Here is a 16,630-nt window from a genome sequence, read left to right as displayed (position 1 = left end):
TCGGGTATGGCAGCGCGTATAGGTCCGGGTAAACGGCGTATCCAAAGGGCACGAAGTAGGTTCACCTCACAAGGAGAGCCGTCTGCGGCAGGTTGAAGGCGAGCGATACTGGTCATTTCCCTGAGGGTAAGCGAAGCCCTTTGGTCCCCCAACGGTTGTTGTGAGAGCTGAAAAAGCTTTTCTATACGGGCGGCTGGCGACGGCGAGTACTACTGCAGAAGGTATGATTTGAGGGTGTCATACGCTATTGGGGTGTCTCCCTGTTCACAAAGCCAGTCGGATATTTCTGGGAAGGTGTCTTCGGGTATCGCCGCAAGAACATAATCTGCTTTGATGGTTGAGCAAGTCACGCCCTTGATGCGAAATTGGACTTCTGCGCGCTGAAACCAAGCAAACGCCTCTCCTCTGGCGAACGATGAAAGTTTGAATGGGGCAGCCGCAGCGCCAGCTTCTGTGAAGTCCGCCATAGTACCAACGATGGAGGAGCGATGGGGGTGGGGGTGGAATGCGGTGGGAGCGAGTCGACTTCCGGGGTCACCAATGTGACGGACCGAGACAAGGTTGTGAACTCAAAGGCAGTACGAAAGCAACTGAGTTAATTTATCATAAAACACTCTCCTTTATATACAAAACCTCAAGGCAACAGGAAATTTCATGTTCGAAAGACAGACAATGTTACATAGGGGAAACGCAGACATGTTTATTCTGGTTCTTTTTAGTGCGAGGGAAGAGCGAAGATACAAGCATAATATATACAAAATGAAATATGTACGATCGTGTGACACACGGTTGGTACAGTACCAACACTCGAGTGTCTAGCATTCTTTTTCCTTTACTCTGAAACTTTTCATTCAACATTCGTGTCAAGCCCTTGATTCCCGGCTAGATTTTTTTTTCAAAATCCATCCGGCTCTTATTTCATCTAATGTTGTGATGATAGTAGAAACAGGAGCAGGATGCAAATTCTAAAGGTTTTAAACAAAAAGATGTTAATGAGTGAAGAAGATAATTTGAGGAGGACGATATTTACAACTTCAAAACCCTTCTTTTAATAATTAATTTCATTTAGTAATATACCTTCCTACATGTAATGTATAAATTTTCGAACGTATTTAGAATTCACGCCTGATAGAAAATATTATTATTCGTAAACCTCCGATATAGGAACTATAAAATAATGTCCATCATAAATAGGAAAATGAAGCTTCTTCGTCATATGCACATAAAGTCCGTCAGTTTTATCCTGGTTTTCGTCGGTCGGCCACTAACCACAGATTTACTTTCAGGCTTGAGATCAATGGTACTAATTTAAAAATGCATACATTAAATTTCACTTAAAAAAATAAAGAAAAAAAAAGGAAAAAAAAAAGATACACACTTCCAGAAACAGGGATTACTATCTATTCTCTCAGAGTAAAAGGGAAATCACTTCCTCTACCCAGAGACACCTGGTTGTAAAGGCACGGAAATTTATGTTCTAGATTTCTAACTGCAATGAAGTGAAGAATTAAATTAAACGTTAATTAAGATGAATGTTTTCCATTTTGTTATTCGCCAAAATCTTTAAAGTTTTTTTTTTTCTTTTTGTCTAATTAATATGTGATTTTATCAAAGCAAATAAGAGTGATTAGATAATCATGATAGTTTTTATTACTTCCACCTCAATTTTCAACTTTAATTCTCACATTTTAGGATATGAAATAAGTTAACCTTATGATACAATAAGAACAATTAATTCCATAACTTTTCCCAGTAGAGAGAGAGAGAGAGAGAGAGAGAGAGAGAGAGAGAGAGAGAGAGAGAGAGAGAGAGAGAGAGAGAGACTTATATGTCTATATTAGATCCATTGCCTCCGCAGCCATTAGTGTAGAGTTTGGAATATTTTCCTCCAAATGTATCCCAAATATAAAATAAGATTAGAGTAGCGTTGAACATTCCTTGCACTACCATTTTCTGAAATCTTTAAAGAGAAGTATTTGAAAATTAAAACCTTTCAAATTTAAATATGGAAGTTATAATCTGGTTTTCAGGAATTTTAGAAAAATTCAAAATGAATTAATTTTCAACCGGAAAAAAAATACCTCATTTAAAAAGAAAATGATTTAAGCTGAAAATAAAATACTAACAAATGGATTCCACAACTTTTATCTTTATTTCAGAGAGAGAGAGAGAGAGAGAGAGAGAGAGAGAGAGAGAGAGAGAGAGAGAGAGAGAGAGAGAGAGAGAGAGAGAGAGAGAGAGAATATTGGAATTTTTCCTTTCCACCGACAGAAGGAATAGTGCAATAATTGTTATATAAATTTCATATAAAATATTGCATTAACATATTATAACATAAGTATCCACAGATAAGGGGTCAATTTTATATTATCTGTTAAATAAAAATCAACGGTAGAGTATCCTTTTACGTTAACTTTCATGTTGCCGCGAGCTTTCTCTTTTAAAATCAATTATCGGATAAATTTTTGTGGCAGCAGAGAATTCTACCTGAAGAGAGAAATAATAATAATAATAATAATAATAATAATAATAATAATAATAATAATAATAATAATAATAACAATTTTCATAAGAATGATTCTTATGATTCCAATAATTCCTATAATCCACATAATCCATATAATTCTTATAATTCTTAAAATTCGTATAAATCTTATAATCTTTTTATTCTTCCTCTTACTGTTATCATTTTTTATTTTTTATTATTTTTTTTTTATGTATATGATTCATCTCAAATGCCCAGTTGCAGATTAGATGAACAATTCAATCAAATGTCATTCAAGTTTCAAGGTAGATGTTTTTGGTTATCAACAATATTCTGCAAATGGCTGGTGTATAAGAAATAATCCTATAGAATAAACTTTTATAAAAAAGAAATAGAAATTTTATGATATAATATTTGCTTGACCTAAAAGATGTATTTACGAAATGATAACACCTGATCCCAATTGATCTGGTTAAATGTGTCCCTCTTTTCCCACGACTTTCTCAAGATTAATCAAACCGGCAGCTCCTAAGGCCATGATGGTGACTTACCAGACGGACGTCGTGTCGCCCGAGTAACGATTGACTGGCTACTTGAGAGAGCCAGCTGAGGACTAAGGGCGTCGTTAAGTATAAGGTTCTGTTTGATTCTGGCAAAACTGGATCACCACAGCAGCATCACTTCATAGCAGCACTTAGATAAGATGTGAGCATCATTGGGGAAGGAACTTGGATGATACTCTTGCTTCTTTAGATTTATAGTATGTTAATCACCTTTAAACTCATTATAATAAAGAACGAAGCTTTACACTAATAGTCTTCCTACTGCTGTAACGATTGATATACGCATAATTAACATCTCAAACATTGAAGTATATGTAGTGAAATTATGTTAGATTAATATAAAAAGATAACGGAATCTATTTTCAAGTTTCAGTTTACTTTCTTACATAAATAATGTAAAGAAAGAAAAAGGTGAGATAAATAGTGTACATTTGGTTTTCCAATTGATTTAGAGATCTCACGCCATTTTCCTTGTTACGGAAAATATTGTCCACATAAACATTTGTTTTTACACAATACTTTAATCCCTTATCTGTCTAAGCGTTCTTCTGCTAAAGATTCTTTAACAAGAAACTGTTCCTAGGTAAAATATAAGAAAGTAAAATACAACAATTCTTTGTTCTCCAATTTTTATTTGAAATTTTTCTGCAGTTGCAAGCAAAGAAATAATTACTTCTACAGGAATAATGCTACTTTATTAATCAAGCCCAGCATAATCAAATAATTTTTATTTACAAAATGAAAGATGAAAGTAATCAGTGACCGAATGATAATGTATAAAAATATCAATTACATCTCACAAGAGAGGATGCTTCATTACTCCAAATAATACTCAAATGACTGAAATGCTTTTTTTAATGGTAGCAACGCAAGTGGATGCTTAAAACACGGGAAAATCTTCTCTCAAGTTTTCTTATGCCTGAGTGCAGCTTACACACTGTCATATTCATTATCGCATGAAGTATTCTAAACCAAGCTCACGTATATTCCATGACACATTAGTTATTCTTTTTAGTACTTGGAAAGAAACTAAGGCAATTCATAAATTAAAGTAAAAATCCTCATTTATTAACCATAGATATTAAAAAATTATTGTGTTTTTTTTCTTTTTGTGGCTGCAGTATTGAATATTTTAAAAGTGTCACTCTACTTCAGGGTTTTGATAGCTAATCATTTGTAGAAGCATTTGTCCAAGAAACGCCCTAATAAGATTTAAACATGTTTTCTTCTTTTTGAAAGCTAAAAGAAGAATTTTATGTTTTCCCATGTAACTGATATAAATGCTCCCACATACTTAGAAATGGGGCCTGCCAGGTCCCTTGTATTGAAAGCAACTTGTATCAACATGTCTGTCTACTTCACTGTTAACTGTTAACAGAACCGATTGCCGGTTTGACAAGAAATTCCATGTTTGTATTTTATGACCTTCTTACCGGGAATTAGTGTGTATATATACTCGATGTGTTTGTAATAAAGTTACTCAGTTGCATTCATCTCGCCTTTGACTCACAACCTACTCTTGGCCCGTCACTTTACACATACACCGAATAGTTTGGTCTATTCTTTATACATTCTCCTCTGTCTTGCTTGCTAGTATATTGCCTGGCCCTTGTGGCCAAGCACAGGCTCTTGCACCACTGCAGCACGTAATCTCCTCTGTCCTCAAACACCTGACTACACTGAGATTACAAAACAATTCTTCTTCGCTCAAGGGGTTAACTACTGCACAGTAATTGTACAGCGGCTACTTTGCACTCAAGGAGGTTGTTTCCACTAGGCATGGGTAGAAGAGACTCTTCAGGTATGGCAAAACGCTCTTCTAGGAGGACACTCAAAAATCAAACCGCTGTTCTCTAGTTTTGGGTAGTGCCATGGTCTTTCACTTTCTTGGGTTAGAGTTCTCTTGTTTGAGGGTACACTCAGGCACACTATTTTATATCATTTCTGTTATAGTTTATGTATAAAAGAATAATTTTAACGTTGTTACTGTTCCTAGAATAGTTTATTCCGAATCTTCATTAATTCTCTTTTAGTTTATTTATTTCCTTATTTCATTTCTTCACTGATCTTTTTTTCCCTGTTGGAGCCCTTTTGCTCATAGCAGCCTGCTTTATTAACTAGGATTGTAGCTTGGCAGTGCCAGAGTGTGGACGTGTTGTGTAGAGCTCTGTTATACACGCTCTGAGTCGTGTTAAGCTTTGTGTTTCTCGCTTAGAATATCATTGAAAAGATATAAGTTAGTCTTATGGAGAAACCTACTGTCGTTTCAAGATGCCGTGTAATAGTGTTTTTCCCAAATATCTAACAAACCGGATTATGAATTTCCATGAAACTACAGCAATGAATGTTTCAAACATTGGCCTAATTTTTAGTGGTACAGTGAATTAACAGATGTGCTTAAGTAACCCGTTTACTCTTAGAAAAAAGAGGAACTTCTTCCCTTCTTTCAGAGCGTTTCGAAGAAGTGTTACTTAATCCCGTAACTGTGACGCAGAGGTTCCCCCAACCCTCCTTCGGTGTTTACACCTATGGCTATTCTAGTACCCCCCCCCCCCCTTTTCCTTCTTACCTTCTTTCCTTCATTCCCATTGCTATTAGGCTACCGAGTAAATCCCTGTTAGGAAAGACTGTGTACTGCACATATAAAATGAGCCGGAAGGGCAATAAAATGTTTTATGGTGGTAGATAATGATTAGATGGTTAACACAAATTAATTATCAAACATAATAGAAGAGGTTTAAAACAGGGGTGTGGAATCGCACTGAGAGATATTCTACTCGGACTCCTACAAATTTTAGATTTGCGACTAAATAATAAAATAAAATAAAAAATATGATAAAAAAAATTAGTAGAAATAGAAAAAAAAAATTTCCTTGAGAGTGATGATGAGTAAAATGTATAAGTGCCCATTTCTTGTTTTTTTTTTTTTTCATCCCTCATAAATCTATGGTTTCCAGCAATTTGTGATAACATTATTTTGGAAAAGCAAAGCTAATGAATACTTTGATACGAGTATATCAGCTTGGCATGTAGACAATGTCAATGGATTTCTCAAAGTAAGGTTGATTGGTTCATTAATTGAAGTCTGGTATAATTCCAGTGACAAAGTCGCAATGATATTTGTCACATACCTTTTAAGTAACAAAAATAGATACTGGTACTTATAACGTAAATAAATATATAAAACTATAGGTTAAAATATAATAAATCTTATGTATGTATGAACACACACACACACACACACACACATATATATATATATATATATATATATATATATATATATATATATATATATATATATATATATATATATATATATATATATATATATATATATATATATATATATATATATATATGATTTCAGAATTTATCAAATGGCCGATGTCAATGCCCTTATATGAAACATCTTTTAGAAGTCGACCTTCTAAGGAATTCAAGATACTCTCTCTGGTGAAATTGATATGATAAATTATATCAAACAATGCTCTCTGTCATTTTCTATCGGGCAATTGATGTATCGAGTAACCTGTGTTGTATGGATGAATGAGTCCTACGGCTTAACCTAAAAAAAACTTTATTTATATTGCTTTACCAACACTCGCTTGAAGTGCGAAGTGTAGGGTTAGCATGGCTTCTTTCGTCTCCTGTCATAAGTCTCATTCTTGATCTTCAATGTAAGTGAGTGGGTAAGATATAAAACGTTGGTCTTGTGTTTAGGTAAAGTCTAAAGTCACGAATCACATTACCAGGTATGCTGAACTTTTACTGACAAAGAATTTCGTATTGCTTGGGGTAGGTCATATGAAAATTATCTATGGAGTTAAACAGGCGTTTAACAATTCGGGGGATGGGAGGTACAGGGGAAGAAACGTTATAACAACGTTACTGAGGGACGTCATCACTTTTGCGAATGTATGGGGGGCTAAGACTGGCTTTAGCCTCATTTTCTTAAGTGAAAAAGTTAATGAAACGTAATTGGCAATGCACAGTATTTCCCAAAATTAGGCCATTGTATGAAGCGCTCCCTGCTTTGATATCATGGAAATCCATCAGTTATTTTAGGTGTTATTTAAAAAAAACACTATTACACGGCCTCTGGAAACGATAGTAAGTGATAAGAAACAGTACACTATGTCTGCTCCTAACTATGTGTGCTTCATATGTAGCAACACGGAGGGAGAACAGAAAGAATGGATAGTATATGAATGTAATAGACTCGACCATAAGAAATGTGTGCATATAGTGACAGCCATCACTGATAATGAATGGAATAATCTAGATTGGTTATGCCCACACTGCATACGTGAAGCCAGACAAAACAATTTAATAATATCAAAATTATAGGAAGATGTGAACTTGAGAGATCTGTCCCTGAATGAACAAGATGGAAAAATAGATGCCTTGGAAAACAAACTTGCGGACCTTAGCGCAGACGCAGCAAATTCCACCCAGACCTCACTGAGATAGTTGACATTCTTGCCATAAATATGGAATCAATTAAAGCAACACTTCAAACAATGATAGACCCAAAACCGGAGAAACCGACATTTGCTGACAAACTTAAGGAAAAAAATCTGTTGATAATTAAATCAACAAATACAACAACTAAAATTACTGAAAGAAAACGTGAGGTTGAACAAGCACTTAATGATATTCCTATACTTACCACGAGGTCAACTACGAATGGAAATGTTGTTGTAAACTTTGCAAAAAATATGATCAGAGAAGAGGCGGCAAACAAGATTCAGACATTGGTGGCTGACACTGAAACAAGAAAAATCGGAAAACTAAAACCCACAATAATGATATGTAATGTATACAATGATTAAGATGATGTAGTAAATACTTTGATTCAAAGAAATCGCTGCCTGGAGCAAATCCAAAATATAGAAGATAAGATAAGTGTAGTCCTGAAGAAAAATGCCTCGGGAGGCATCACCCACCATGTGCTGAAATGTGATCCTGAAGTTCGGGGGGCTATTCATGATAATGGGAACAAAGTTTCGTTACGATGGGGTATCTATAACATACGTGATATGTACCATGATCACCTGCTACCACTGTCAAAGATATGGACATTTTGAAAAAGATTGCAAGTCTAAGAATGATGATAAAGTCTGCGGGAAATGTTCATGGAGACATCATACCAGGGAGTGTAATTCGCAAATGTCAAAGTGTATAAATTGCAAAAAGTTAAACAAACTTGGAATTGAAAAGACTAGCGGAAAATATCGATCATGGTTAAGGGATGTCATAAACTGTGGCTATGTAAATATACAATCTGTAGGTAATAAGATTTCAAATTCGAGAATTGATAAACGAGAAATATTTGGATATACTAGCATTATCTGAAACATGGTTGAATAACTTGGACAAGGCAAAGAACACTGAAATGACGCCCCCCACACATGCCTTCTTTCGCATAGCGAGAGAAGGTAGGTCTGGTGAGGGTGTCGAACTCTTTATTCATAAAAGCTACTCAAATCTCAAAACGTTGAAAAGAATTAGTGTAACAAGCGTTGAATATATAGAAATAAAATTTACGCCCCCTCCCCCCCCCAAAAAAAAACAGAACAATATCCTATGTAAAGAATACGTGATCTGAAATGATAAATACTCTGAACGAACAGGGTAAAACGATAGCGGAGGTCTTGTAGAGAATATGGTTCACCTGCTGTATGGGACCGGAAAAGCAGCAATCATAGTAAAATAAGTAAAGTAAAGTAATAATAATAATAATAATAATAATGATAATAATAAAAACAAAATATTACAGATTCTGGGATCAGATCAGCCCTACTAGACCGGCAGCTATGGGCCCTTTAATCACGCGAAGAGATGAAAAAGGTTTTATTATATCTAGACTGATAAGTCTATATGTATGTTTTAGTGAAATGGACTTCTGGCTGAATGTATCCTGCACTTACAGGCCCAGGGACTACATCAAGACCCCACAAAATTCCCTTTAATCACGCATTGTGAGGAATGGATGAACCCTATTTTAATAGGTCTATGATATGGACTAGGTTTCAGGAACGATCATGACAGAAGTTTCATCTTGTCCTTTGCCCCAGACAGAAGGTTTTTAGAGAGTCAAAAGCATATGGTAAATCCTGCGAAGAGACGAAAAATGAATATGGGTATCTTGCTTAATGGTGACCTTTCTTACTATGTTCAAAATAATACAAATTTTACGTTCTTCCTTTTATTCAAGATGTATCATGTAACATTTTGATTCATGTGGAAAGTAGCTTTATTGCTTGCTATCAATTTTTATCCTTTAATTTAGGTTTTAGTTTTATATAATTTTTTTTTCACGTTTTACCCTTTTTCTTTTATATATATACATAGATAACGGATTTTGAGCGAAGCAAAAAATCTATTTTTGGGTGAGGTAGCCATGTCGTCCTGATGGAAGTTCCTAATAGGTAGCTTTCTAGGGTATATTTGACTACAGTGATATTCCCAGAGAATTTTACCTTATGGTATCCAGGAAGTTCTATGAAGTTAGACCTTAGGCACTCCACTGGACATATACTGGAGCGAATATCCCTAAATAATCTCACAGGGATATCGCATAATATCAGAGGACGTATTCTTGACACGTCACATAGCTATCTTTGGCCCGAACAGTATTAATGCTTCGAGGGGTTACAGTGACAAGAATCTGAAACGAGAATGAAAAGAGAGCCGCTCATAAGGCATCTCTCCTATTCTGTTTCCAGTGTGTATATGATGAAGGCAGTAGCGCCCTCTTTATTCATTGTAGCGATATACGAGGTGTAACAGATACTGTATTATAGGGAGGGGTCAATGAGCCCTTTTAGAATAAAAGGAAGGGCGGGTCCATCTGGATGACATGGCTACCTTACCCAAAAATTTATTTTTCGCTTCGCTGAAAATCCTTTTTTTGGGCTTAGGCCATGTCGTCCTGATGGAAGTTTACCAGAGCATTACTGTATCTGTGGATTCTCAATCAGTGCTGTACTCTCAAGAAAGTATTTTCCTGGTGCGTCTAGACCTAGAGACCTATGATGTTACCATCATACATCATTTCATCTAAGCATAAACTATGTTAGTGTTTCCTGCCCCCTACAGGGAAGAGTCGTACTAGACTCTGGAAAAAGTCTCGAGAAGTACATAATAATTATGGATGACAAAATGACAAGCTTGTATAGTGGTCTCGCCCTATACAATATAAACCAAAGTTTGTATAAGAGTCACCAATGTCAGTATGAATTTGTGACACCTTCCCCAATGTGACTACTCTTATAAACTATTGGATAATGGTTGTATCCGCATAGGAACAAATTTTGCCTCTTTGCCACTATCCCGTTAGGGTACCATGTCAACCCTTCCAAGGAAGGGTTAGAGTGAGTGGACTTTTGCTTGAATCAGGGAACAGTCTTAAAAGACATACCATGATAAAAATATCCATATTTTAATCTTGATGCTCAGTACATTTCTAATAAAATGAGTGTGGGCGAATAAGAACTAGTTTATTAAAATTCAATAAACGTACATATCAGATCAACATTTATAAAATTTATAAAACGTGGATGTTATGCATCAAACCGTAAAGAAAAACAGTCAACAGAAAATATTGTTTCGTCTACTAGGAAACAGGTTTGCCACTTCAATTGAATTATTAATAATAATGATATAGTCTGTATACTGTTAATTTACTCTAGCGTAAAAAACGCTTGGCACAAGTGTCCGCATTATGCTATAGTCCACCGACGACAATGGAACAGTTCGTAAGGACAATTTCGTGGCCTATCGCTCAGTGTGTAGTAACATACAGTGACTACACACGCAACCTCTTAATTAATCGTCCTAAATTAATTACACTGTTCCTCGCAGATTTGAAACAGAAGGTTAAAGAATTCTACCTGCTGCTACCGCAGAATTCTTAAGTTGCTCCACTAGTTTCGCATAGTGCGTAAAGAACACCTTGGGTGACTACCAGCCGGTGTACAAACAAGGATGTTCAAAGTCCATATAATTAAAGAAATTTTATGGAACAGGCAACTTTCCTTGTATCATGACTAACGGGTGTACTGTCTGGATCCGTTCTGCAAATAACCCGGGTGAGTTTCGCCCTTAGTTATAGAAAACTTTGAACCCAGGGATTCTCTTATGAACGGCTGTCCTCCCATAAAGTCTGAAGTTCTATGAAGTTAGACCTTATGCACTCCACTGGACATAAGGATGCATCTTCCTTCAGAGGGCAGATTCTCTAGGGACCCCACCTGTTGGTGGGTAGCTTGTTCTTGGCAAGAAACGTTGGGTCTGGAAATAGATTCAGTTCTCCCTCCAAGAACTGGACGTGGCCTTCCTCTCTAGAGAGAGCTACTATTTCACTAACTCTGGGCCCAAAAGCGAGTACACGCAGAAATAAGACTTAAAATTCAAGGCCCTCTAAGCGCATTCCTCATTGTTCATTATTTATACACAATGAAGAATCTTATGTACTGACCATGTGAAGGGTCCTGGAGGCGCTGAAGGGCTAAGCCTAGCATGGGCCTTTGTAGTTCATTAAGAACGTCGTTAGAAAGGTCGACCTGTAAGGCATATGGTATCTGTCTTGTCAAGGCAGACTTGAACAAAAGAATTGTGTTGGCTGCTAAAATTTGCCCATAAAGGTGAATGAAGAATGATAGATGGGAATCTGTCTAGATTTCTTTTTGTTTCTTCGCCTTGACAAGGGATATCTGTTTCCTCCCTGAGCCTCATAATGTCTTCTGGTTTCCTTCAAAAGTCTGAACTGACTATTAACACCGAAACTTTTTCTCATCGTTAAGGAGAGAAAATCATGAGATGTAGGTTCCGTGTTTTCTGTGATGAAGCGAAGACAGTCGACTTCTGTACTCGCTGAAACAGGGATTGATCCGGTAGCGGTACGAATTTTAATCGTAGTTCCAATACCAGAGGGAACCACACGCTATTTGGCCACTTGTGGGCCACTATTGCTGCTTTCCCTTTGAAGGATCTAAGCTTATTGCGGACCTTCAAAAGGAGGTTGTGCGGAGGGAACAGATAAATACTGGACCATCTGTTCCAGTTCAGGGACATAGCGTCCACTGCCTCCGCTAGCGGATCTTTGTATGGGGACACATAAAAATCTGTTTTCTTGTTGTCTTTTGTCGCAAAGAGGTCTATCTGCAGCTCTGGGACTTGACTCGAGATGAAGGAGAATGATCCTGCATCGAGGGACCATTCTGACTCTATAGGTGTAAACCTGGATAGAGCGTCCACTGTCACATTGCGGAACCCTTGAATGTGAACTGCTGACAGGTGCCATTTCTTCCTTTCCACCAAACGGAATATGGCCAACATCACTTGGTTGATTTGAGGTGACCTCGACCCTTGTCGATTCAGGCATCTCACTACCACCTCGCTGCCTAGAACCAGTCTTATGTGGGTCGAGTGGCGAGGAGAAACTTTCTTTAGTGTCAGAAGTACTGCCATGGATTCTATAAAGTTGATGTGAAATGACTTGAAAAGATTGGACCAAGCTCCTTGGACTCTCATCTGATGAGAGTGACCTTCCCAGCCTTCCTTTGAAGCGTCTGTGTGGATAGTTACTGACGGGAGGGAGGTTGAAGAAGTATTGATTTCTTCAATTGCTTGGCAATGGACCATGGCTTGAGAAGCGTTCGCAGTCGAGTCGGTAGTGGTCTTATTAGATCTCTTCGCGCGTTTCATGTGTATTTTCTCCAGACTCCTGTTGCATCCTTAAGCTGTGCTTTTAGCAATGGATCTGTTATCAAAGCAAACTGTAGAGAGCCCAGCACTCTCTCCTGTTCGCGTCTTGACATCCGTTTGGATTTCAATAGTCTCTTGACAGATCCTGCTATTTCTTTCCTCTTCTTACTAGGAATGGAAAGTTGATGTGACTCCAAATTCCAGTGGATTCCTAACCACTGAAATTTTTGGGCTGGAGAAACTCGAGACTTTTTTATGTTGATCTTGAATCCCAGATGTTCCAGGAACTAGACCACTATCTTAGAAGCTTGCATGCATTCTGTCCTGGATGCTGCCCACACCAGCCAGTCGTCCAAGTAGGCTACTACTTGGACCCCCCTTAGGCGTAATTGATGGACGGCTGCGTTCGCGAGCTTCGTGAAAATCCTTGGGGCTATGTTTAGCCCGAAAGGCATGGCTCTGAAGGTGTAAAGTTTTCTATATAACTTGAAGCCTAGGTAGGAGGAGAGGTGACGATTAATTGGAACGTGCCAATAAGCATCAGACAAGTCTATAGACACAGCATATGCCCTTCTGGACAGTAGGGTCCTTATGTGCTGAAGCGTGAGCATTCTGAACTTGTAGTTCACTATGAACTTGTTGAGTGGCGACAAGTCTAGGATGACTCTGAGTTTTTCTGAGTTCTTCTTTGGAACACAAAACAGCCTTCCTTGGAATTTTATGGACTTAACTTTCCGGATTACTCCTTTGTCTAAGAGCTCTCGGACATATTTTTCCAGAATTGGGGTTGAGTGTTGGAAGAATTGAGGAAATTGAGGTGGAGGACTGCTCCAGCTCCAACCTAGTCCATTTTTATTTAGGCTGTGGGCCCAGGGATCGAAGGTCCAGCGATCCCTAAATAGCTGTAGTCTCCCTCCTACTGGAAGTATCTTACTTCTGCTCTTGTGGACCTGCCTCCTTGACCGCGTCCTCCCCTGTATCCCCTTCCTCTTGAAGGGCGTCTAGAAGAACCTCTGGCTGTTCCTCTAGCTCTCGAACGAAAGGAAGAAGTCGGCCTTCCGAAGGCTGGGTTAAAAACTGGCGACTGTGTCGCCACTTGTTGAGGTACCAGCTGGTACGTGGTTGGAGGTTGTGCCACTATCTTAGACACCGCGGTCACAATAAGTTGTTGTTGATGTTGCTGTCGGTAGGGTTTAGCTGGCTGAGAGGATGGCCTAGGCCTTTTTGTCTTCCTCTTGGGTTGGGGACCCTCATCCGGAGAAGACTTTCTCTTAAGATCTAAGCCCCACTTTTTGAGAAGGTTCCTATTCTCTGTGGCGGCCTTGTCTACTACTTCTTTAACCACTTCATTGGGAAAGAGGTCTTTACCCCAAATACGAGAGAAGATCAGTTTCCTCGTTTCGTGCCTCACCGCAGCCGAGGCGAACACGAACTCTCTACAGGCTCTCCTAGCTTTAATAAAGCTATGGAGATCCTTCGTAACTGTGGCCAGATGGGTTTTGGCCACAATCATGAACATGTCCTGGTTCTTGGGGTCACTTGCCATCGTTTCTAATGTGGTTGGCAACGACATGGATGCCGCAAGTATTTTTTTGTCTCTTGCTCTCTACGCAAGAGAACCTCCGACTGTTTTGGAAGTGCCTCACCGAACTGGCGTTCAGCAATATCAGCTTCAGCTTCCCGACTGAGAAGGTAAGGTGTATGTCCTTCCAGTCTTCTTGGTCCAAGAGCAAGGTCAGAGATATCGGCTTGCACTCCTCCAAGGAGGGGCACGGTTTCCCTGCCTCCACTGCCTTTAAGGCTGCCTTATATCCCTTTTCCAGGAAGGGAAAGGCTCTGGTAGGAGAGGCCACAAAGGAGGGAAGCTTCTTACTCAAGGCGGGCACCTTTGAGTTAGTGAAGCCCCTCTCTTTCATCGAGCTCGCTAGTAACGTCTGAGCTTTACTATGGTAAAAAACTATGACCTCCTTCGGCTCCGTCTCCTCCTTTGAGGCTGGCTCCATCCTAAGACAGACATAGCAGTCTGGATAAGAATCTTTGTTGGGCCAAAATATCACTTCTTCCAGGGAATTGCTCCCAACTTTTCTGAGATCACGATCTTCCCGGTTGTCATTGGCATGTGTTCGGCATACCTCCAAGGATTGGTATCCGAGCACAAAGGAAGATCCTTCACGCTGAGCCGCTTCTGGGCCCATGTGATGCTGCAAGTCTATGTATCTTCAGTTTCATTGCAGCTTCCTTCTCATCATTTTTCTTTTGAATTTGTTGGATCATCTCAACAATGGAAGAAAGAGTCCTTCCCAGTTCATCTGGGATAGCAGACGATGTAGAAGGAACAGGTTCTGGGTCCGGAACCGATGTAACCGACACTTCGTCGATTTCTTCCTCTTCTACTTGAGGAGCCTGGAACAGCTCCTCCTCCTGACCTTCTCCTAGAAGGTCCTTCTCAGTAGAATCCGACACCTCCGACATCCTATCGTCCAATTGGATGTCTTGAAGAGCGGCCGAGACTTCAGAATCTACCATATTCTGGGCAGTTGGTATCTCCACCTGAGGCTGGGGGATGATTGCATCAGCCGATGCTTTAGGGAAAAGGTAGGCCCTCATCTTCTCATTTGGAAGGTAGGGGCCTGAGGTGTTTTTCTGAAAACCCCTCACCCAGGATCGTAACATTTCCCTGGCAGCATCCCTTGAATCCGTCGACTTAGGGTCGTCAAAAGCCTCGATAATCAGGTTAGAACAAACTGTACAAACCTGGGGGTCCCAATAGCGGAGATCACCTCTGGAGGCTGCGCATGGTGCGTGCCTCCTGCAAAGTTGATGTCCACAGAAGTTCTTACTACGGACATTAAAGAACACACTCCCGCACTTCGGATGGTCCTCCTGTAAAGAGAAGAAAAATCCATGAGTATCAAGTGAAGGCTTTCACTTATATTGAAACATTTAGCTTATATAGTAAAGCTATAAAAGAAAGAAGGAAAGACACATACTTGTATTTCCTGTCCAGTCAATTGCTGAAACCTCCCGAGATATTAAAACTTAGGTTAATTCTATTCTAGAATACCTTATGTAATTTCCTAAATGGAAATTTAAGGGGTAGTTCACACCTTGAGATAAAGTTTTAATATACGGGATAGAAATAATACAGAAAGAACTTAATTTCTATATATTGAACGGTCTCAACAAAAGGCTGAAGAAGATAACATTAAGTATGATGAAGAACTTTAGTGTTATCACAAGCTCTGTACAGCAGTTTCTGCTAATGCAGTGTGTACTACACTACAAATATAGCAACTACTGTACATCGCATGCTGTTGTGCCGGCTAGCACGCGCCGGTACGTGCCGGCGTGCACCTGCACGTGCCGGCTGGCATCTACCCCTGTATAGTTCAAATATATACTATCTTTAACTAATAGGCGGCAGCCCACTGTTTCGTGACTGTGTGCCGGCCGTCAATCATTGCCAGCCGACAGCTGAAAACACTAATACCCGGCTGCCGGCCGCTAATCATAGTGGCCAGCAGATTCGGGCTGTGTTTCTACTGCCGGCAGGCAAAGGTGATAATACCCATGCCCGCCGACAGAAGCCAAGAACCAGAGAACCTCCACCTACCCGGCTGTAGGCTGTTAAGCCGGCAGCCGGGTTAGGGGTGCAACACAATAGTCAGAGAAACAGTATGGATGTAAGGTTATAAAGCGACATTGCCATACAACCTTCTATCCAGAAAGAGTGAACTTATGGAAGGGGAGAATGTAGCATTCAGGTTTCCAAAGAATCCATAGCCTGCCGTGCTCTACCGGCAGACATGGAAGGAAGACCAAGGGAGGTCTGGGGTTCACTCTGCAAAGAACCAAGGGTCTCTGCCGG

Source organism: Palaemon carinicauda, chromosome 4, assembly GCF_036898095.1.
Source record: "Palaemon carinicauda isolate YSFRI2023 chromosome 4, ASM3689809v2, whole genome shotgun sequence".
NCBI lineage: Eukaryota > Metazoa > Arthropoda > Malacostraca > Decapoda > Palaemonidae > Palaemon > Palaemon carinicauda.
This window is presented reverse-complemented; position numbering follows the sequence as displayed.